This window comes from Babylonia areolata, chromosome 2 (assembly GCF_041734735.1).
Source record: "Babylonia areolata isolate BAREFJ2019XMU chromosome 2, ASM4173473v1, whole genome shotgun sequence".
Lineage (NCBI taxonomy): Eukaryota > Metazoa > Mollusca > Gastropoda > Neogastropoda > Buccinidae > Babylonia > Babylonia areolata.
In genome coordinates this window covers 31,998,014-32,020,513 of record NC_134877.1, presented here as the reverse complement: position 1 = coordinate 32,020,513, position 22,500 = coordinate 31,998,014, and the positions used below count along the sequence as shown (strand labels likewise).

General features: G+C 45.6%; 1 protein-coding gene across 1 annotated transcript in view; it reads left to right on the top strand.

Annotated features, from left to right (window-relative positions):
* Nucleotides 1-22,500, top strand: part of LOC143277252 (alpha-1A adrenergic receptor-like) — a 123,348-nt gene that overhangs the window by 87,407 nt on the left and 13,441 nt on the right. The gene's annotated exons all lie outside the window — the stretch shown is intronic.

The window sequence follows — 22,500 nt, the reverse complement described above, 5'->3', positions numbered from 1 at the left end:
CACACACACACACACACACACACACACACACACACACACACACACACACACACACACACACACACACACACACACACCTTACTTTCCCTCCTTCACCTTTCCTTTTGCTGTTAAAACCTGTTGCTGTTTCAATAAGTATCCACCCATTTTTTCAGAATATTCCAATGAACAGCAGATGCTTCAGAGAGAATCAGTTTGTTTTGCAAACAGCCCAGCGGAAGTCAAAAGTAGTCTCATGAAAAAAATAATAAAATAGTTTTTTTTAAACCGTGTTCAGTATGCACTGGATGAAGAAAAATGCTCAAGCCATCATCCTACAGACTTTTCTTATCAGCTTCTCTTCTGGCTGTTGAGTTTTCCAACGATGTTTTCCTGACATCTTAACAAATCTTCAGCTACACTTGGCACGAACACGACCGCTGAACACGTCCAACGAGGCGCTGGACGTATGTAATTCAATATTCACGTCTCTGTACGATAGTGGTTGCATCGTTCAAGGAAAGTTTCGTTGTCCCAGAAGAATAGGATTGTATCGAATGCGACGCTGGTAAGAAATCTGTTTGCCTTCAGCGATTTGATTTCTGCCCGTTTCACATTTTGCCAGCCAAGCACAGCAGTTTATCGCGACGTGGAGTCAATCGTGTTAAACTGTAGTAGAAGATGTTTTGTTTTTGTTTGTTTGTTTGGGTTTGTTTTTGTTTTTTTGGTTTGTTGGTTTTGGGTGGGTTTTTGTTGTTGTTGTTTGTTTGTTTATTTGTTTTTAACGAGAAACTCGAGGCGTCCTGTAGTCGGTCAAACTAAAAAAAAAACGATAATAAATAAAATAAGATAATAAAGACAACGAAATTTACATCTGGTACATAAAGATGCTGATAACTTGGGGGGTGTGGGGGTAGGGTCTCACTGACACCGAAACGCACATTCGGTACTTACATAGCAGATTTCAACGATTAAAAATCAAACTTCGAACTGGATACTACATACATGTCCATAAATATAGCATGTGTCGTTGCGGCCATTTCTGGACATGTGCAAAACATTGTGGAGGATGAGGGGACAGGGACGTCTTGTTTTGTGTCCTGACCAAGGTCCCTTCCCCGACCAGTTTGTGAGAATAATGCAGTTTTGTTTTGTTTTGTTATTGTTGTTTTTTTGTTTGCTTGTTTGTTTTTCGTTTTTTGTTTGGCTTATTTTCTCTTTCTTTTTTTTTCTTCGAAGCACACACAGGAAAAATAAAGATCAGATTACTGTGTCACTCAACTAGATAAGCGCCCATTTAAAGGATTGTGGGTTCGAATTTCCGGGTGCTCAAACAGAGACAGACAGACAGACAGACAGACAGACATTCTCGCTTCTCACTTTAATGACGTGTTGTTTCGATGTGTATCATGCTAAACAAACCCCCTTCCCCATCATATCCCTCACATGATTATAGGCTACCTGCCAATTCACCTGAGATGGGTGACGGCATTTAAACCTGTGTGAAACTAAGTAAACAAGGATGATACGGGGAAAACAAAAGAGAGAAAAAAAAGAGAGCATAAACAATGGAAAGTGAATGTAGAAAACATCCGAACAGAGAATCAATAAAAATGCCAAACTGCAGAACGAATCTGCTGTTAATCAACTATGGTGCTGCAGCGGTTTTTTTGTTGTTGTTTTTTTGTTTGATTTTTGTTGTTGTTGTTTTTTGTTTGTTGTTGTTGTTGTTGTTGTTGTTGCTGTTTTGTTTGTTTGTTTGTTGTTGTTTTTTTTTAGTCCATAAACATGCCAAGCTGTTGAAGTCTGCGAGAAGGTCCGGGATTCGCAAGCGGTATTTTGGACAGTGTAAAATAAAAACATCTCTGTCGCGCTGTTTCAGAAAATTACTTGTCAGAAAGGAAATTGATCGCTGACTGTATAAAGAATGTGATATATACAAAGAGTTTACTGTGGTAATTCTGATGAAACTTTTCTAAATTGCTGATTCTCGTGATTTTGCAACAATAGTGGCAAGGTAAAGGTAACCCCAAGTATTTGGAATGATACTGGTGTAAGGTCACTTAAATGAATAACGATTTTTTTTTTTCACAAACTTCGACAATGAATAACCATTGTTCTGGCGTTTGTGCCGAAGCCATAGTACTGAACTGACGGGTCACGGAGCACGACATGGCTGCAGTGTTCAGAGTTGTATGTAGCCGAGTCCCGAGTGGTTCTTGAAGGGTACGGCACAAAAGAACTAACCTAAATGATTGATTGAATGAAAGGATAGACAAGATCCCACGCACAGGCCAGGAACATATAGAGGCCAGTCACAAGTGGGTTTTTCTATTGTTTTATTTACAATAGTTATGTAAAAAAAAAGGAGAAGACTAAGAAGAAGTAATGAGAAGACTAAGAAGAAGACAACTAGGAGAAGACAGTGCAGCGATACGTAGCGAGGTGTCAGCCGTTGTGGGGACACACACGACACACTGCCCGACGCAGCAAGAGAGAGAGAGAGAGAGAGCAGGTCAGATGACTGACCAGGTATGAAAATGGCCACTCATCACTCACTGTGCCAATTTATGCAAGTTTAGCGGACCGCAAAGTCTGTCACGTGTGCTTGCGAGCAGATCGTCACTAATCACGGAGAATCCGATAACAATTGTGTTTGTTTAAAGGTGTTCAGTGACAGATTTCTAAATGATTCCTGAACCGATTTACGTCGGATAAGTTGCAAAAGAAAGAGCTCAACACCTACTTTATAATGAGTATAAAATGAAGTGTTGGTTATTTAAGATGAATTTATAATCTTAATTTAAGTCGCCTGAACAGGGTCAGTTTTAACGAGCTCGTCGCTGAAAATTACAAACTGCGTTAAATCAGTGTAACGTAGGCAAACATAGATGGAACAGACTTAAAGATGGAATTGCGACGATTCTGCCAGTATATAATACTTGTAATTTACTGATCTGACAAAAGAGTTATTAATTAATTACGGTGGAACAGAAACACAAGTTTGCTCTCAGCCAATGACGTACCGCGATGCGACACTGGTCGAGCAGGTGGTCTGGCGAGGACAAAATGATGTAAGCAGAGTGACGTCACACAGTCTGTGCGTGGGTTAGGAGGGAAAACTGTCGTCTGCTAATACAGCTTGTGCGTGAGGCAAGCTAGTACAGCTTGTGCGTGAATCGTGTTGGAGCAAGCATAGCGCTTGGTCACATGTAGAATGCGTGTGATCTTCCAAAATGTTGTCGAAGGAACTGATTATCGGGTGTATTACGCCTGAAAATGTGTGTGGAAAGTGGTGAGGACGACAGGAACCGTTTGAAAGTTTGACAGATCCATATCATGATCATAAAACATTGAAATGCCGATCGGTGCAGGTTACTCAGAACAGCATTTTCCCGTTTCCATCACACGGTTCGACAAACACTCGTTTCTGGCGGTGATGGGGAAAAAAGACATAATTTGGATCGATAACTCTAAGTCCTGGAACATCCCCCCCCCCCCCCCCCCCCGCCCCCTCCTCCCGCCCCCCTTTCCCCTACTCCCGACTTTCAACTTTCGGTTCTGTTAGCAGAAATCACACGTGAGTCATGAAGGCCTTGCCTCATGTTCCATTTGGTAGGGCTGCCCTGATATATATATATATATATTTACTCCGATTTTTCCTCACCCCACCCAGGTGTGAATGGTAAATGGCTTCCTTTGTGGAAGGTCACAACGGCGGAAGGATAGGACTGGGCCCCGCCTTCCTATGCCGAGCCCTAGACGACTTCTTCGTTCGTGGGCTGCAACTCCCACGTTCACTCGTACGTACACGAGTGGGCTTTTACGTGTGTGACCGTTTTTACCCCGCCATGTAGGCAGCCATACTCCGTTTTCGGGGGTGAGCCCTAGACACAGTGGATATTAATCCACCGACCCGATGGCCATAAAAGGCGATGAGAACTTTGACCTTAACCCTGACATGGCCTTGCGCGGTCGGCTGTGCTTTAAAGCAACGATGTCAAAATAATGCCAAGAGCGAGAATGGCGGTCCCGTTTCTCAATTTACACACACACACACACACACACACACACACACACACACACACACACCCGCTAATTAGCTCATCTTGCTGCCCTGGCGGCCACGACCCGAAGCAAGGTCAGTTCAGGATTACGTGACTGGCCCTCCACCGGAGAGAAGAAGAGAGGGTGTGGGAGTGATTGGTGTTCCACAGGATGCTCTTTGTCACAGCCGGACCTGTCTGTGACTGTGCCCTGTGTCTGTGTGTCGCGTGACGAGAGACACTAAGATGAGCCAGGCCCCTGCACGAGGAATGACTGGTCCCATGTCACGCACGCTACGTAAGGCATGTGAACTGCCCTCCCAGTGCTGTTACTGTGTACACTGTCTTTGTCTTGTTTCAGTGCCTTTCAGTCTCCTGTTTTGATCATTCCACAGTCGTCATCATCATGTGTGTGTGTGTGTGTGCGAGAGAGAGAGTGTATGTGTGTATGTGTGTGCGTGTGCCTGTGCGTGTGCGTGTGCGTGTTTGTGTAACAAGCTGAACGTCCACGAGCATGTACACTGTTGTATTGAGATGACCTCCCTCTTTCCGTATGTGTGTGGAGGGGTGGGGGTTTGCTCTCTCTCTCTCCCTCTCCCTCTCTCTCTGTCTCTCTTCATCTCTTTCTTTGCCTCTTTCTCTCTCTCTCTACCACTCTTTTCTTCCACCTTTCTCACTCTTTCTCCGTCTTTCTCTCTCTGTGCCGATCTCTGTCTCTCTATTTCTTTCTTTCTTTCTCTCTCTCTTCCCTCTATTTGCAAGGTAAGTGAACCTCATCAAACCGACACTGTGGCCTTTAAAATCAACTTAACATTATGGTTGGCATCAGCCCCACCCCTTCTCTCTTTCCCTTTCTGTTGTCTGCCGGTCTCTCTCTCTGCCGTAATTACCCCCCTTGTCCCTCCATCTACGGAACATACTATTGTATTGTATTAGTCATTTTTGTCACAACAGATTTCTCTGTGTGAAATTCGGGCTGCTCTCCCCAGGGAGAGCGCGTCGCTTCACTGAGAGCGTCACTTTTTTTTTTCTTTTTTTTCCTGCATGCAGTTTTGTTGTTGTTGTTTTTGTTGTTCTTGTTTTCCAATCGAAGTGGATTTTCTGCAGAATTTTGCCAGGGACAACCCTTTTGTTGCCGTGGGTTCTGTTACGTGCGCTAAGTGCATGCTGCACACGGGACATCGGTTTATCGTTGTAACAGAATTTTCAACGTAAATACGTGGGCCTATGCTGTTTTCACCTGGCACTCTATTCGAACCATAAAGCACAACACAAACGCGAATCTAAATTTTTTTTGAAGAACAAAAACCCATTTTCTTTTACTTTTGAACTTGGCTATTTACACTTAATGATATTAATAAATATATATTCAAAGTAAAGATAGTAAGAAAATAAATGTTCGTTCGTTTCCGAACTCACTCAAAGTAAACGAAAAAGAACTTCACACACGAAGCCGACGACGGCTGCCCACATCTTAGGCGCCGACACAACACTGACGGACACCATGGTACACAGGACACCACACCGATGGGTGGTCCGCCCTTCCAAGTGGTCTTTGGCATGGCCGCTCTCCTTCAGCCGGTAGTATCTCCCCTGGGACGGCAGTGGACCAGCGTCTCCCTCAAAATGAAGTAAAAGTATCCCCATAAGTCTCCCGACTCAACCAGCTACACCCAAATTGTCTGCCCCAATGAATACCGATCAACCATTACATTTATATAAAAAAGCGTTAACACTTCCATCATACCAAGCAACTCCCCAAATTATTCAACTGTTGTAGCGTCCACAACATGAAAAATCAATATTCAACTCACGTATTTTTTTTAAAGTAAAACTTTTTTCAACATTAAACGGAAACCAGTCTTAGCCGAATTTTGGAAAAATTATCCAGAACAAAAATATATTTAGTTTCTTCGGCAAATTAAAACAAATCAATAAATACATAATCTCAGTCTGCCACAATCAGACGATGCTGTTCCCAACGGGAATGTTTCTGGCCCCTGAGTCAAACACAATGACCGGCATTAGCAAAAATAAACCAGTTCAGGGAAACGGAACTGGCCTAACGTTAACAATTAAGTTTTTTTTTTTTAAATTCACGTGCTTCACAATACATCACGCAACAAAACATCGGCTGGGAACCTTTTGTTCCTGCGTGAAAAATTTTCCGCATTTTCCAATGGACAACACCAAAATTAACATGCACCATAAGATACCATATAAAAAAAATGGTACACATGTACAAAGCGATTTGTTACAATCGTCTCATCCGAATGACTAGCGTCCAGACCACCACTCAAGGTCTAGTGGAGGGGGAGAAAATACTGGCGACTGCCGGTGTGATTCGAACCAGTGCCCTCAGATTCTCTCGCTTCCTAGACGGACGCGTTACCTCGAGGCCGTCACTTGTATTGACGCGTGAAGTGATGAACTATGTGTCCACTGGGATGAGGAGAACCCTGGGGAGAAAGGGGGCGGGGTGGGGTGGAAGCTGGAGAGAGGGGCGACATGGGGGAGGGGGGGGGCAGAGGGGGCTAGACGGCTTCCTACGCCTGTGACTGATAACGGCTGTCCACACAACGGGATGCTCCTCCCCACGCCGCTCATTCCGAATCCTTCATCCACAATCACACCTGAATCCGTTTGTCGTGGTCCCAGCGTCTGCAGTTTACAGGGAGCTATCGATGTTGGGTCGCCCAAAAGGCCACACACCAGAGATGACCCTGCACTGCTACTGAGTCACTTTCGGTGGTGTTCAGTAGTGCCTGTTGTGATTTAACATAGCTAGGACACGACCTACTAAGCCCCCCAACCGACTGACGACAATAATAGCTTTGTCGCGGAGCCAGACTGGGTGAGCGTCCCTGCCACCAGGAGTGTGGAGATCTCTCGCCACCACGTCCCCCAAACGACAGCTCCCCGTGAACCTGCCGACGCCGAAGACATTGACAGGACTCATTCCACGTAGGAAGTGGAGGGGGGTCGAAACTGAGGTCACCATGAGAGCAGGGCATTAAAGGTCACAGAACTGGGACATTTTTTTGTTAAGTATTGATGATGAGGGAGAGGATGACGATGACGATGTTGCTATGGAGGTCCGTTTAGGTTTGGGACTACGTGACAAGACTGTGCTCTACGCTTTCCGTCATAATGATATTCCGGCGGCAACCAGGCCCGAGAGATACAGACACTTGCAGTGCTGGTCAGGAAATTTGAGCAACGTACCCAAAGACGCATCCGTGAAGTGGATGATACACGACTGTGTGGACCCAGTCTTCCCATTTAAGCCCATAGCACACTTAACTCTGGGAAGGAGCCGACCGCGGGCCGAAGAAAAATCACCTCCGCTGGGAATCGAACCCGCATCCACCCAACCGTCAGTCCGCGACGCTAACCACTTCGTCATGGCGGCTGGTGCTTCTCACTGTCTGGTCTGGCACATGAGGGAGCGATGGCCGCTATCCATAAACCAGACCGTTTTGCTGTTTGACGGACTGCCTGAGGTGAATCGCCCTCCGTCTACCACCGTTCTCCGCCCTTTCCTTTCTTATTGCCCCTTCCGTCATCCGGGTCCTTTTGTGCAAGGTCACGACCCTTTGGGGATCGTCTATTATTGTGGACGGGCTGGCGAGAGAAGCGGATGGTGTGGGGAGGGGAGCGGGGGTGTGGGCGAGGGGGGGGGAGAGTAGGGTGAAGGGGGACATTTCACAGAACAGCCAACGACCAAGACATTCGTCTCTCATTTTTGTCTTTATTACTCTCCTCCACCTCCTCCTTCTTCTCTTCCTCCTTCTCCTCCTTCTCCTCTTCCTCCTTCTTCTCTTTCGTCTTCTTGTTTTTCTTGTACTTTTTGTTATTGCTGTACCTGCTTCTACAAGTGTTATTGTCAGTGTTGCTGCTGCTGCTGCCATCGCGATACTGTCGTTGTTTTGTTTTTTCTGTTGGAACAAACGGTGTCATCCCCAATATACATTAGTGAAAAACTAAGTTTGAATTGGAATCAGTACCCAGATTTAAGTGGACAATATGACGTAGTTTCGCCATGGAGTAAGTTTTCAATTCCCATGGTATTTCAGTGTTTATTGTGGCGTTGTTTCGGAAGGGTTATTTGTATATAAATATAAAGAACTCAGAAACTTCTCCCAGGTATTAGAGGTGAATAAAAGTGTTAAAGAAACTGTTCACCCGAAACATGGTTGAATAGGGCGCAACAGCCGAATGGTTAAAGCGTTGGACTTACAATCTGAGGGTCCCGGGTTCGAATCTCGGTGGCGCCTGGCCGGTTAAGGGTGGAGATTTTTCCGATCTACCAGGTCAATATATGTGCAGACCTGCCAGTGCCTGAACCTCTTTTGTGTGTATACGCACGCAAAAGATGAAATACGCATGTTACAGATCCTGTAATCCATGTCAGCGTTCGGTGGGTTATGGAAACAAGACTGAACATACCCAGCATACACACCCCCTGAAAACGGAGTATGGCTGCCTACATTGCGGGGTAAATAAACAAAACAGGTCATACACGTAAAATGTCAAATGTTACATGTCTGTCTGAGTGTGTATGTGTGCGTGCCTGAAATCTGATTGAATGACACAGGAAACGAATGATGAGCGCCCAATGGCAGCCGTCAGTCAGCTCTACCCAGGTAGGCAGCCTGTTGTGTAAATGACCCCGTGTTTGAAAAGCGCTTAGAGCTTGGTCTCCGACCGAGGATAGGCGCTATATAAGTATCTATATCAATCAGTCAATCAATGTGTGCAGACATTTCCATCACACAAGAAGTACAGCTGTAAACAGAGGTGGACTGCTGCTTCTGTTGCAGAAACATGCACAAAGCGAAGCGTCAGAATTGTTTTCAATAATGTATTATTCAATGCTGTACATCTCATTCTCGTCTGCCTTTAGATATTTCCAAAGCTTCGAAAACAATTGTAAAGATCATTTGAAATATGTTAGAATGGGATGAAATAGTTTAAGTTTCAAGGAAGTGTTACAGCGTAAGAACTGATCCATACACTCTACACCACACCTGTTAAAAAAAAAAAGAAGAAGAAGAAGACGAAGAAGAAACAATTGCCTGACTTACACAAAGACCCAACGCGCTGATCAGGCCTTTTTGAGATACAACATATAACATTATGCATAAATATGTACTTAGATGAATGTATATAGCGTGTGTGTGTGTGTGTGTGTGTGTGTGTGTGTGTGTGTGTGTGTGTGAAAGATGAGATGCAAAGAAAGCTAGTAATTAAACATAAAATAAGAATGAATGAAAAGGGCCACTTTCAGCGAACTTGGTGCACATCTACACTCACACTTTTTCACTACATAATCAAATAAAATAAATGATGGATGCGCGTTGGCAAGCGAGACTGACAGGCAGATTGCGAACTTCTTGGTAAAATATTCTACGGGGGCAGGAGGTATATTGGAGGAGAAGGAGAAACTGGAGGGTGGACTGGAGAAGGAGGAGGAGGAGAAATTGGATGATAGATTGGAAGAGAAATTGGAGGATAGATTGGGGAAGAAATTGGAGGATAGATTGGAATTGGAGGATAGATTGGAGGAGGATAGATTGGAGAATAGATCGGAAAAGAAATTGGAGGATAGATTGGAGGATAGATTGGAGGAGAAATTGGAGGATAGATTGGAATTGAAGGATAGATTGGGGGAGGATAGATCGGAAAAGAAATTGGTGGATAGATTGGAGGATAGATCGGAAAAGAAATTGGAGGATAGATCGGAAAAGAAATTGGAGGATAGTTTGGAGGAGAAATTGGAGGATAGATTGGAATTGAAGGATAGATTGGGGGAGGATAGATCGGAAAAGAAATTGGTGGATAGATTGGATGAGAAATTGGAGGATAGATCGGAAAAGAAATTGGAGGATAGATTGGAGGATAGATCGGAAAAGAAATTGGAGGATAGATCGGAAAAGAAATTGGAGGATAGATTGGAGGATAGATCGGAAAAGAAATTGGAGGATAGATTGGAAAAGAAATTGGAGGATAGATTGGAGGATAGATCGGAAAAGAAATTGGAGGATAGATCGGAAAAGAAATTGGAGGATAGGAGGAGAAATTGGAGGATAGATCGGAAAAGAAATTGGAGGATAGATTGGAGGAGAAATTGGAGGATAGATCGGAGGAGAAATTGGAGGATAGATTGGGGAAGGGGGAGAACTGTTATGCACTGACACAATGCTTGGCTGTCCCCAGGACCACCTCATTTCTCATGCTGTCAGCTATTTGGGGGTCGGATGGGAGGGGGTGTCCAAACATTCTCTCTTTCTCTCTGTCTGTCTGTCCATCTATCTTCTGTCTGTCTGTTTTTCTGTCTCTGTCTGTCTGTCTGTCTGTGTCTGCCTGTCTCTGTCTTTCTCCTCTCTCTATCTATCTGTCTTTTTGTCAGTGTCTGTCTCTCTTCACCCCTGTCTCTCTCTGTGTCTCTGCTGCTCTCTATGCTTCTCTCTCTCACTGTGTCTGTCTGTCAGTTTCCCTTATTCTTACTCTCTCTCTCTCTCTCTCTCTCTCTCTCTCTGTATACACGTGTTCCCTCCCCTCCCCCGACCTTCCCTCCCCCCCTCCCCCCTCTTCTCCCTGTCACTGTCTTTTTCTCTGGGGGGGTTTTCTGAATCTTTATCTCTCTGCCTCTGTCTCTGTCTGTCTGTCTCTCTCTCTCTCTCTCACCCTCTCTCTCACTCTCCCTCTCTCTCTCTCCCTCCCTCTCTCCCTGCAGCTGCTGCTCTCAGTGTTTCTCTCTGTCTCTCTCTATGTCAGTGTCTGTCTGGTTACTTCTCTCTTTTTCTCTCTCTGTCTGTCTTTCTGTCCGTGCGTGTGTGTGTCTCCCCTCCCCTCACCCTCTCTCACTCTCCCTGTCACTGTCTCTTCCTCTCTTTTTCTCTGAATCGCTCTCTCTGTCTCTGCCTGTGTTTGCCTCATTCTCTGTCTGTCATTCTCTCTTTCTCTCTCCCCCTCTCCCCCTCTCTCTCTCTCTCTCTCTCTCTCTCTCTCTCTCTCTCTTTCTTTCTTTCTTTCTCAACCTCTCTCTCTCTCTCTCTGTCTCTCTCTCTTACAAAATATTTAAAAGACGATGTGCATATTGTGTTACATAAACATTTGAATACGTTTTTGTTATGTTCGTGTACACCCCCTTTGAGGAGCCATGGCGTTATGAATAAACCATCTTAACCAATCAATCAATCAATCTCTCTCTCTCTCTCTCTCTCTCTCTCTTTCTCTCTCTCTCTCCATTCCCTCTCCTGTGTCTCTCACTCTTTCTCTCTTCACCCCCCCCCCCTCTCTCTCTCTGTCTCTCTCTCACACACTCTTTGCGCTCACTGCTCCCAGACCATGCCGATTCTTGTTAGTCTCGCCAACAATATTGCCAAACAAAATCAGTGTGAGTATGGACGGGGGTGGGGTAGGAGTGGGGGCTGTACGGGAGGTCAGCAGAGACTGCGGGTTGGAAAGAAAAGGAGATAGGTTTGAGATGGTGTGTGTGTGGGAGAGAGAGAGAGCGTGTGTGCGTGTGTGTGAGAGAGAGAGCGTGTGTGTGTGTGTGTGTGTGTGTGTGTGTGTGTGTGTGTGCCAATCTTAATTTGTATATGCGACCCCAAGTAATAGAGACTGTCATGTTTATTGTCCACGGATAGTGTGCTGAAATGGACAGAAGAACATTAATTTTCAAAGTGAAGGTGAATGACACCATCTTTCAGGTGCTCTGTGTGTGTGTGTGTGTGTGTGTGTGTGTGTAATTACGTACCTGTGTGCGTGTGTGTGTGTGTGTGTGTGTGTGTGTGTGTGTGTGTGTGTGTGTGATTGCGCGCACGCGCGCCTGCGTATATGTATATGTGTGTCCATTGCCTATCTTGATTTGTATATTATGCCATGATATGCGTATGGTTCTGTTTTGTTTTTAATCTATTACATATTATTCATTCGATGGAGCTGAATAGAATAGCATGCAGGGCGGATATAAAATCTCATTTATAAATAACATTCATCACGGTATCTGAACAGTGAGGGGTACACAACCAAGTTCCCGGATGTAATCTCGCGCGTGCTCCTCACACGGTTCAGAGAGCACAGCAGGCATGGCCAGTATTACCCGGGCCTGGGTGACTGCTGGGATAATACATCACGACAGGAAGCATGCCCAGTAACTCTGTCAAATGAAAAAAAAAAAAAACTAAACCCATCATCATCCATCACGGGAGGAGTGAAAATTGCCTCCCTTCCATGGTCGTTGAAAGATTAGGAAGGAACTTGAGAGTTGGCGGGTGGTTAAGGTGGGTGGGTGGGTTGAAGGAGTCAGTGAAAAATCTGCATCAGTAATATATCAATATGTCTTGTCTTGTTGTCCAGTTTTAAAACCAGAGAATTGTCGTATTTCCGTTGCCTGTTGTTTTCCGTGGAATTTCTTAGACATTGCTCGTAATTGTCATTTAGCATTGTGTTTCCTCTCTCTCTCTCTCTCTCTCTCTCTCTCTCTCTCTCTCTCTCTCTCTCTCTCTCTTATTTTTTAGTTTTTTTTCTGAGGGCAGGATGAAAAACAGCTGCATGACATAAGCTCAGTCTTTTACCACTCAATAAAGATGTTTTTCACTGGCACGTGTGCTGCCCCCGTTTTGCTTTCCCCTCCCACCGCACAACAAAAAAAATGCTTAAAAACAGAAAAAAGAAAAGACATCATCTCTCTAATCTACGGAGAATGACCAAATATATCCAGAATTCATTCGCGTTGTGCCTCCCCCCCCCCCCCCCCCACCCCCTCCACACCTCCGCACCCCCATCCCCGCCCTCCCTTCTGTCTGTTGCCCAGGGGGAACATCCCCTCTCAGAACTTAATGAACGTCCATTGACCACAGTTTGACGTGCCCCCCAGGCCAACGCGACGCTGAAGAAAAAAAACAACAACACTTTAATCAGGCCACAGACCTTGATAGACTCCATGAGAAATGGATGTTTGGCCTGTCTGGACTGTTCAGAGAACAAACGAACGCACTGATCAGGTCTCTTCAGTAAATTAAAAGAAAGAAAGAAAAGAACAGCGAATGGAAACAACAGACCTTTTCGAAAATGAAAAGTGCATGAAGAAAAAGTATCCTTTCTAAAGACCATGTTTTCACCTGACTTGCTTGCATTCGATCCGTGCCGCTTTCTTCACCCACCTTCGGATACAATTCTACTTCAATTTTAAAAAGAAAAAGCTTTTTTAATCCATAGAGAATTGCCTAATTAATCTAGAATTGATTTGTCGTTATACGCTTCCTACACTGTAGACCATTCACCCCCCACGTCCTCTCACCCCCACGCCCTACCCCCACACCCACACTCCCGTCCTCCCTTCTCTAGAAGGTAATGAACGTCCATTGTCGACCAGTTTAACATGCCCCCAGGCTGACACGATGCTGAGAAAAGAAATTAAAAAAACACGTCAGTCACACTACAGACTTTAACATGAACCATGAGAAATGGATGGTCTAGACGGTTTAGACAATGAACGGCCGTAACGAGTCAGGTCTCCAACTTTTTCAACGAATTAAAAAAAAAAGTGACAGGACCTGCAGAACTTTCAGTCTTTCTTTATAAATTCAATGAAAAATTGACGAAGAAGAAGGTTCTTTATTCTGAAGACCTTGGTGGTTTTGTTGGTTTTTTTTACTGGACTGGCATGCACGGGCCCTGTTCCGCTCTCTTTGTTTCCCTCACTGACAAACAAATTTGCTTCAATCTTAATGTAAAAAAAATAATTAATTAAAAAAAACTTGAAGAAAAGCAACAACAAAAACACAAAAAGAGAGAGAGAGAGAAAAAAGGTTCAACAGAGAATTGCAAATGAATCAATAATCGAGTTGCGTTATGCCCCTCTCCCACCACCCACACCTCCATCATTACCCCATCCCCGCTCTCCCTTCTGTCTGTTGCCCAGGGGTAATATCGCTCAGACTTTACTGAATGTCCGTTAACCGCAGTTTAACGTGTTCCACACGCTTACACGATACTGATAAAACAAACAAAAACAAAAAACACTTCAGTCGGGCTCCAGACCCTGACTTACTCATTGACAATGCATGTTTGACCTGTCTAGACTGCTCAGAGGGCGAATCACCACACTAATCAGGTCTACATACTTCTTCAGCAAATTTTATGTTTTTCAACGGATAGACCAACAGACCTTTTAGATTTTGTTTACAAAGTGAATGATAATTAGACGGAAGAGAACTCGCTAAAAATCATGCTTTGTCATGACTGACATGTATGTGCTACAACACTGTTTTCCTCTGACACCCTGAAATACGATTTTACTACAATCTAAAATATATTGATAAATATGTAAATAAATAAATTGATAAATAAATAACTAAACTTCTATAATGTACAGATAATTGCCAAACAAATCACGAACTCGGCTGCATTATTCGCTCCCTACCTCCTCCCCCCCCCCACCCCCCGCTGACCATCCTACCCTTCCACAACCCCATACCCCCCATACCCCCACCCACATCCCCCCACCCACCCACCCACACACACACACACATACATCTGCCCTCCCTTCTGTCTGTTGCCCTGGGAGAATATCACTCAGAACTTAATGAACGTCCATTGACGACAGTTTAAACATGCCTCCAGGCACTGGTGAATTAAACGAAAATCAACAGAAAAAAACCCCACTTCAGTCAGGCCACAGACTTTGACAGATTCATGAGCAATGGACATTTGGCCTATCTAGAGTGTTCAGAGAACGAATCACCACACTAATCAGGTATGCAAGTTTCTTCAACGAATTCAAAAATAAAATAGAGAGAGAAAGAGAATAGTTCTAGCAGGTCGTTACCGACATTTACAAAGTGAATGAAAAGTAGATGAAGAAGGCGTAATTTTTTTTTTTTTTATCAAAGATCATTCTTTTTTATTTGACTTGCATGTGCCCGCCCATTTCCATGTTTTCCACCCACTATCACAAACAAGTTTGCTTCCAATCTTAAGAGATAATAATAATAATAATAAAAGAACACTCGTAAGTCTGTAAAGATTTGCCAAATGAATCCAGAACTGGGTTGTGTTGTGCCCCTCTACCCCCACCCTCTCCACTGTCCTCCTCACTGTTGCCCATGGGGGGGAATATCGCTTGAAGTTTAATTAATGAATTTCCACTAACGCCAGTTTAACATGCCCTCCCCCACCCCACCCCAGGCTAGCACTTCGCTTACTGAAGAAAAGAAAAAAGAAAGAAAGAAAACAACAGAAGCCTTTAATCAGACCACAGGACCTTGACAGAACCCATGACAAATGTCCGTTTTAACTGTCTAGACAGGTTAGAGAACGAACAACCGCACTAATCATGTCGGGCTCCAAGCTTCTTCAACGAATTAAATAACCCCTCGACCGCTGCTGACGAGTATTCTCGCCAGTGAAGGGCTGTGTACCTCACCTGAGACAAGACAGAGTTTGCAAGTCCGATTGACCGTCACTGTTCTGTTTTTGGACTTCTTCCTCTTTGGGACTGCCTTAATTTTGTTCAGAAAAAAATCAATATTCATTGATGAATTACATAAAAGGTAGTGAGTGCATTTCAAATTAATGTCACGCTGATCTCATTTTTTCACCAAGGTTCAGCACTCAAGGGGTTAAACAAAGAAGAAGACAAAAGACTAGGACCAGCAGACCTTTCACGCTTTGTTCAGAAAGTGAATGAAACGTAGAAGAAGAAGTACTTATCTTGACATCTTCAACGAGAACGGAGAACGGCATTTCCGATCGGTACAGCCATTTGGGAAACGGGGCGTGTAAATTAATGTCCATACATTTACTGTGTGGAAATGTCAGGAGTTCTCGTTCGAGAAAATTAGGACATCTGGAGTCCTTTCTTTTGCTTTTCTGTTCTTTCACCGTCTTTCACTCGTGTGTTATTTTTGTTTTGTGGGTGGGTGGGTGTGGGCGGGTGTCTGTGGTGTGTGTGTGTTGTTGTTGTTGTTGTTGTTGTTTTGTTTTTATTTCGTTTTGGTTTTTTGTTTGTTTGTTGTTGTTTTTTGTTTTGTTGTTGTTTGTCGTTGTTGCTGTTGTTGTCGTTTAACCAGTCAGGCATTCAGGGGAAACATAGTTTTTTGTGTTTGTTGGTTGGTTGGTTTTTGTGCTTTTTTGTGTTTATTTTTTTTGGTTGGTTGTTTGGTTGTTGTTGTTTTTGTTGTTGTTGTTGTTGGTTTTTTGTTTCTTTTTTTGGGGGGGTGGGGGGGGGGTGGTAAGCTTCTTGTTTGATGGTTGGTCTTTTGTATATTTTTCGGTGGGAACAAACTGTACTACTACCGATTTTTCCATTTCGTTTCAAAACTCTTGGGTGTTGTCTCTGGTCGGCCCTTTTTGTTAGCACAGAATCAGCAGCCAAAAACACCAGCGCAACGACCACTACTTCCAACAACAAGAAAAAGAGGAGGAAGAAATAGAAGAAATAGCTGAAACAGCAGAACAGTAGAAGAAGGAGGAGGAGGAGGACAAAAAGAAAGAAAGAAATCTCTTTAATATCTTTTCCGTCCAACTAGTTAAGACTAGGAACTTTTTTTTAATCTTCTTGGGCACTGCTCTCTCGGTCATAACCAGAAATAGCCATTTCTAGAGACAAGCTTTGACATGCACTTTTCAAATTCTTGTTTTATTTTTCTTTCTCCTCTTTTTTTTTTTTTTTTTTTTTTTTCATGCAGCGTTTGGACACAAACATTTTCTTTTGCATTTAGATCGATTCTCCGTGGAGAGAAGACATGTTTTAAAGTACATGGCCAGATTCATTTGGAACCATATCAGCTTAGCTTGTCCAAGTTGTTCCTTCTGTCAACAACCGTTTAGTTTGGAGGGCGAAGGGACAGGTTGGGGAGGGACGGGGGGTCGGTGTGAGGAGGTGGGGTCCCGAGGATCGGGGGGGGGGGGGATACACAAGCGCCGGTATAATTGTTCATGCACACACACAAACACGCGCGCGCGCACACACACACACACACACACACACACACACACACACACACACACACACACACGCACGCACGCACGCACGCACACACACACATACACACACTCTCTCTCTCTATCTCTCTCTCTCTCTCATACGCACACACAGACACGCACACGCACACACAGACACACACACACACACACACACACACACACACACGCACACACACACACACACACACACACACACACACACACACACATGGAAAGAGAGAGAGACGGGGGGGGGGCGGAGAGAACTACAACTCGTTGTTGAAGCAGTTGATGCAGTCCAGACATGCCGCAAAACCCGGACAGAAGTCAGAACGGATCTGCCAAAGTGGAGGTTGATGGGCTGGAAAAGATGTGGGCGTGCATGGCGATGGGGGTGGGGAGGAGGGGAAAGGAGAAAGAGATGGGTGGGGCGAGAGGGGGAACTGGATAAGAGAGAGGGGGGGGGGGGACATAGAGGGAGGGTGGTGGAGAAGAGAGAGAGAAGGGGAGGGGTGAACTGGAGCAGGAAAACATAAAGGGAGAGTGAACTGAAGAAGGAACAAATAGAGGGAGAGTGAACTGGAGAAGGAACACATAGAGGGAGAGTGAACTGGAGAAGGAACACATAGAGGGAGAGTGAACTGAAGAAGGAAGACACAGGGGAGAGTGAACTGGAGAAGGAACACATAGAGGGAGAGTGAACTGAAGAAGGAACACATAGAGGGAGAGTGAACTGAAGAAGGAACACATAGAGGGAGAGTGAATTGGAGAAGGAACACATAGAGGGAGAGTGAACTGAAGAAGGAACACATAGAGGGAGAGTGAACTGAAGAAGGAACACATAGAGGGAGAGTGAACTGAAGAAGGAAACCATAGAGGGAGAGTGAACTGAAGAAGGAAAACATAGAGGGGGGTGAACTGGAGAAGGAAATCATAGAGGGGGGTGGACTGGAGAAGGAAAACATAGAGGGAGGGTGAACTAGAGAAGGAGAAAATAGAGGGAGGGTGAACTAGAGAAGGAAGACATAGAAGGGGGTGAACTGGAGAAGGGACACATAGAGGGGGTGTGTGAACTGGAGAAGGAACATATAGAGGGGGGGTGAACTAGAGAAGGAAAACATAGAGGGGGGTGAACTAGAGAAGGAAAACATAGAGGGGGTGAACTGGAGAAGGAAAACAAAGGGGGTGGACTGAAGAAGAACATAGAGGGAGTGAACTGGAGAAGGAACACATAGGGGGGGGGGGTGAACTGGAGAAGGAACATATAGAGGGGGGTGGACTGGAGAAGGAGAACATAGAGGGGTTGAACTGAGAAGGAAGACATAGAGGGAGGGTGAACTGGAGAAGGAAAACATAGAGGGGGTGAACTGAGAAGGAAGACATAGAGGAGGTGAACTGAGAAGGAAGACATAGAGGGGGGGTGAACTGGAGAAGGAACACATAGAGGGGGTGAACTGGAGAAGGAAAACATAGAGGAGGTGAACTGAGAAGGAAGACATAGAGGGGGGTGAACTGGAGAAGGAGAACATAGAGGGGGTGAACTGGAGAAGGAAGACATAGAGGGGGGGTGAACTGGAGAAGGAAAACATAGAGGAGGTGAACTGAGAAGGAAGACATAGAGGCGGGTGAATTGGAGAAGGAGAACATAGAGGAGGTGAACTGAGAAGGAAAACATACAGGGGGGTGGACTGGAGAAGGAAAACATAGAGGGGGTGGACTGAAGAAGGAGAACATAGAGGGAGGGTGAACTAGAGAAGGAGAAAATAGAGGGAGGGTGAACTAGAGAAGGAAGACATAAAGGGGTGAACTGGAGAAGGAAGACATAGAGGGGGTGAACTGGAGAAGGGACACATAGAGGGGGGGGTGAACTGGAGAAGGAAGACATGGGGGGTGAACTGGAGAAGGAGAACATAGAGGGGGGTGAACTGGAGAAGGAAAACATAGAGGGGGTGGACTGAAGAAGGAGAACATAGAGGGGGTGAACTGGAGAAGGAACACATAGAGGGGGTGGACTGGAGAAGGAGAACATACAGGGGGTGAACTGGAGAAGGAAGACATAGAGGGAGGGTGAAGTGGAGAAAGAGAACATAGAGGGGTGTGGACGGGAGAAGGAGAACATACAGGGGGTGAACTGGAGAAGGAAGATATAGAGGGAGGGTGAAGTGGAGAAGGAGAACATAGAGGGGGGGGGACTGGAGAAGGAGAACATAGAGGGAGGTGAACTGGAGAAGGAAAACATAGAGGGGGTGGACTGGAGAAGGAAAACATAGAGGGGGTGGACTGGAGAAGGAGAACATAGAGGGAGGGTGAACTAGAGAAGGAGAAAATAGAGGGAAGGTGAACTAGAGAAGGAAGACATAAAGGGGTGAACTGGAGAAGGAAGACATAGAGGGGGTGAACTGGAGAAGGGACACATAGAGGGGGGGTGAACTGGAGAAGGAAGACATGGGGGGTGAACTGGAGAAGGAAAACATAGAGGGGGGTGAACTGGAGAAGGAAAACATAGAGGGGGGCGAACTGAAGAAGGAGAACATAGAGGGGGTGAACAGGAGAAGGAAAACATAGAGGAGGTGAACTGAGAAGGAAGACATAGAGGCGGGTGAATTGGAGAAGAACATAGAGGGGGGTGAACTGGAGAAGGAAAACATAGAGGGGGGTGAACTGGAGAAAGAAGACATAGAGGGGGTGAACTGGAGAAGGAAGACATAGAGGGGGTGAACTGGAGAAGGAAGACATAGAGGGGGGGGAACTGGAGAAGGAAAACATAGAGGGGGTGAACTGGAGAAGGAAGACATAGAGGGAGGGTGAACTGGTGAAGGAAAACATAGAGGGGAAGAACTGGAGAAGGAAAACATAGAGGGAGGGTGAACTGGAGAAGGAAAACATAGAGGGGGGTGGACTGGAGAAGGAGAACATAACTGGAGAAGGAAAACATAGAGGGAGGGTGAACTGGAGAAGGAGAACATAGAGGGGGGTGAACTGGAGAAGAACATAGAGGGGGGTGGACTGGAGAAGGAAAACATAGAGGGAGGTGAACTGGAGAAGGAACACATAGAGGGGGGTGAACTGGAGAAGGAACACATAAAGGGGGGTGAACTGGAGAAGGAGAAAATAGAGGGGGGTGAACTGGAGAAGGAGAACATAGAGGGGGTGAACTGGAGGAGGAAAACATAGAGGGGAGTGAACTGGAGAAGGAAAACATAGAGGGGGTGAACTGAAGAAGGAAAACATAGAGGGGAGGGTGAACTGGAGAAGGAAAACATAGAGGGGGGTGAACTGGAGAAGGAAAACATAGAGGGGGGTGAACTGGAGAAGGAAAACATAGAGGGGGTGAACTGGAGAAGAAAAACATAGAGGGGGGTGAACTGGAGAAGGAAAACATAGAGGGGAGGGTGAACTGGAGAAGGAAAACATAGAGGGGGGTGAACTGGAGAAGGAAAACGTAGAGGGGAGGGTGAACTGGAGAAGGAAAACATAGAGGGGGGTGAACTGGAGAAGGAAAACATAGAGGGGAGGGTGAACTGGAGAAGGAAAACATAGAGGGGGTGAACTGGAGAAGGAAAACATAGAGGGGGTGAACTGGAGAAGGAAATCATAGAGGGGGTGAACTGGAGAAGGAAAACATAGAGAGAGGGTGAGCTGGGGAAGGAAAACATAGAGGGGGTGAACTGGAGAAGGAACACATAGAGGGAGGTGAACTGGAGAAGGAACACATAGAGGGGGGTGAACTGGAGAAGGAACACATAGAGGGGGTGAACTGGAGAAGGTACACATAGAGGGGGGTGAACTGGAGAAGGAAGACATAGAGGGGGTGAACTGGAGAAGGAAGACATAGAGGGAGGTGAACTGGAGAAGGAAGACATAGAGGGGGGTGGACTGGAGAAGGAAAACATAGATGGGGGAGGGGGGGTGAACTGGAGAAGGAAAACATAGAGAGGGGATAAACGAAACGAAAATGAACGAAACGAAACGAATTTCTGTTTAGCCAGGGTAACGAGGTAAGCACAAGCATGTTGTTGTTTTTTCACCAACCCTTTTATGTAAACAAAAAGGAAACCAGTTACAATTGAGAGTGAGGAGAACAGGGAGGTGTCATTGGTGAGGTGTGTGTGTCTGTGTCTGTGTGTGTGTGTCTGTGTCTGTGAGTCTGTGTGTGTCTGTGTCTGTGTGTGTGTCTGTGTCTCTGTGTGTGTCTGTGTCTGTGTGTCTCTGTGTGTCTGTGTGAAAAGAACTAAGAGAAGACACAAGGGCAGGACGAACCTCTAAGGACCGTTTGAAAAAACAAAAGTAAAAAAAAAAAACCCCACAGATGGAAGTGCGCGAAAACCTGTGGAATGGGCAAGCTGGGCTATTTTCTCGCTCTACTAGTGGAGCGGGGAACTCCCTTTGGCCGCAAGACACCGGTTTCCGTGGCTGTTGTGGCTGCTCTGCCTCCCCGCAAAATTTGTGGTCTGGCATCGCGGGGGCCGTTACCAGTAAGCACAACACTTTATTCCCAGAACTCCCTAGAGCCGCTGCAAACAGCAATGGCTGTCTGCGGCTGTCCTGTCCTGTCCTGTCCTGTCCTGTCCCCAGAAAGGGTGTCTGGCAGCGGGGATGGGGGTGGAGGGGGGGAGGAGTCGTGGGGGTGGGGGGGGCATCACCAGCGATGCCAGAAATCCCTTCAGGGCCGACGCAGCAAAGCACTAACATGTACATTGACTGGTTCAGTCCATCTGTATTTATGTCTGCGGATGCTAGGCCACTACGAAATATGGGCATCCGAGACCATCATGTTACAATTCAGATGGGGGGTGGGGGTGGGTATGGGAGCGACGGGGAGAGGGGTGGCTCGTGAGAGGACACGGAAGTGGGTAGGAGAGAGAGAGAGAGACTAGGGGCATGGGGGTTGAGAAAAGGTGACAGACGGGGGTTTGTCTGTCTGTCTGTCTGTCTCTCTCTTCTTCTTCTTCTTCTTCTTCTTCTTCTTCTTCTCTGTCTGTCTGTCTGTCTGTCTGTCTGTCTGCCTCTCTCTCTCTCTCTCTCTCTCTCTCTCTCTCTCTCTCTCTCTCTCTCTCTCTCTCTCTCTTTCTGCGTGTTTTTTTGCCTTTGTCTACGTATCTATTAACTATTTCCGTTTTTCTTTCCCTCTTGGTCCTATTATTTTCTATCCCCAGAAAGATTGTCAATTTATATGTCGTTTTACCTTTGTGTCTATCTATCTGTCGATCTGTCTCAATTCATGTGTTTGTGTATCCGCCTGTCTATAATCATATGTATCTGTCCACCCCAATCCATGAATCTGCCTGTCTATTTTTATCTGTCTGCCTCAACAAATTTGTCCTCATATCTGTTCACCAATACCTGTCCTGGTACCTGTAGCATGTCGATCAGTCTCATCCTTTTTATCTGTCAGACAACCTGTCTGTCTCACCTGTACCTGCCAGGTATCTATAGTATGTCGATCTGTCTCAACCTCTACTTGCCCACCTACCTGCCTGATAACTATAGCATGTCG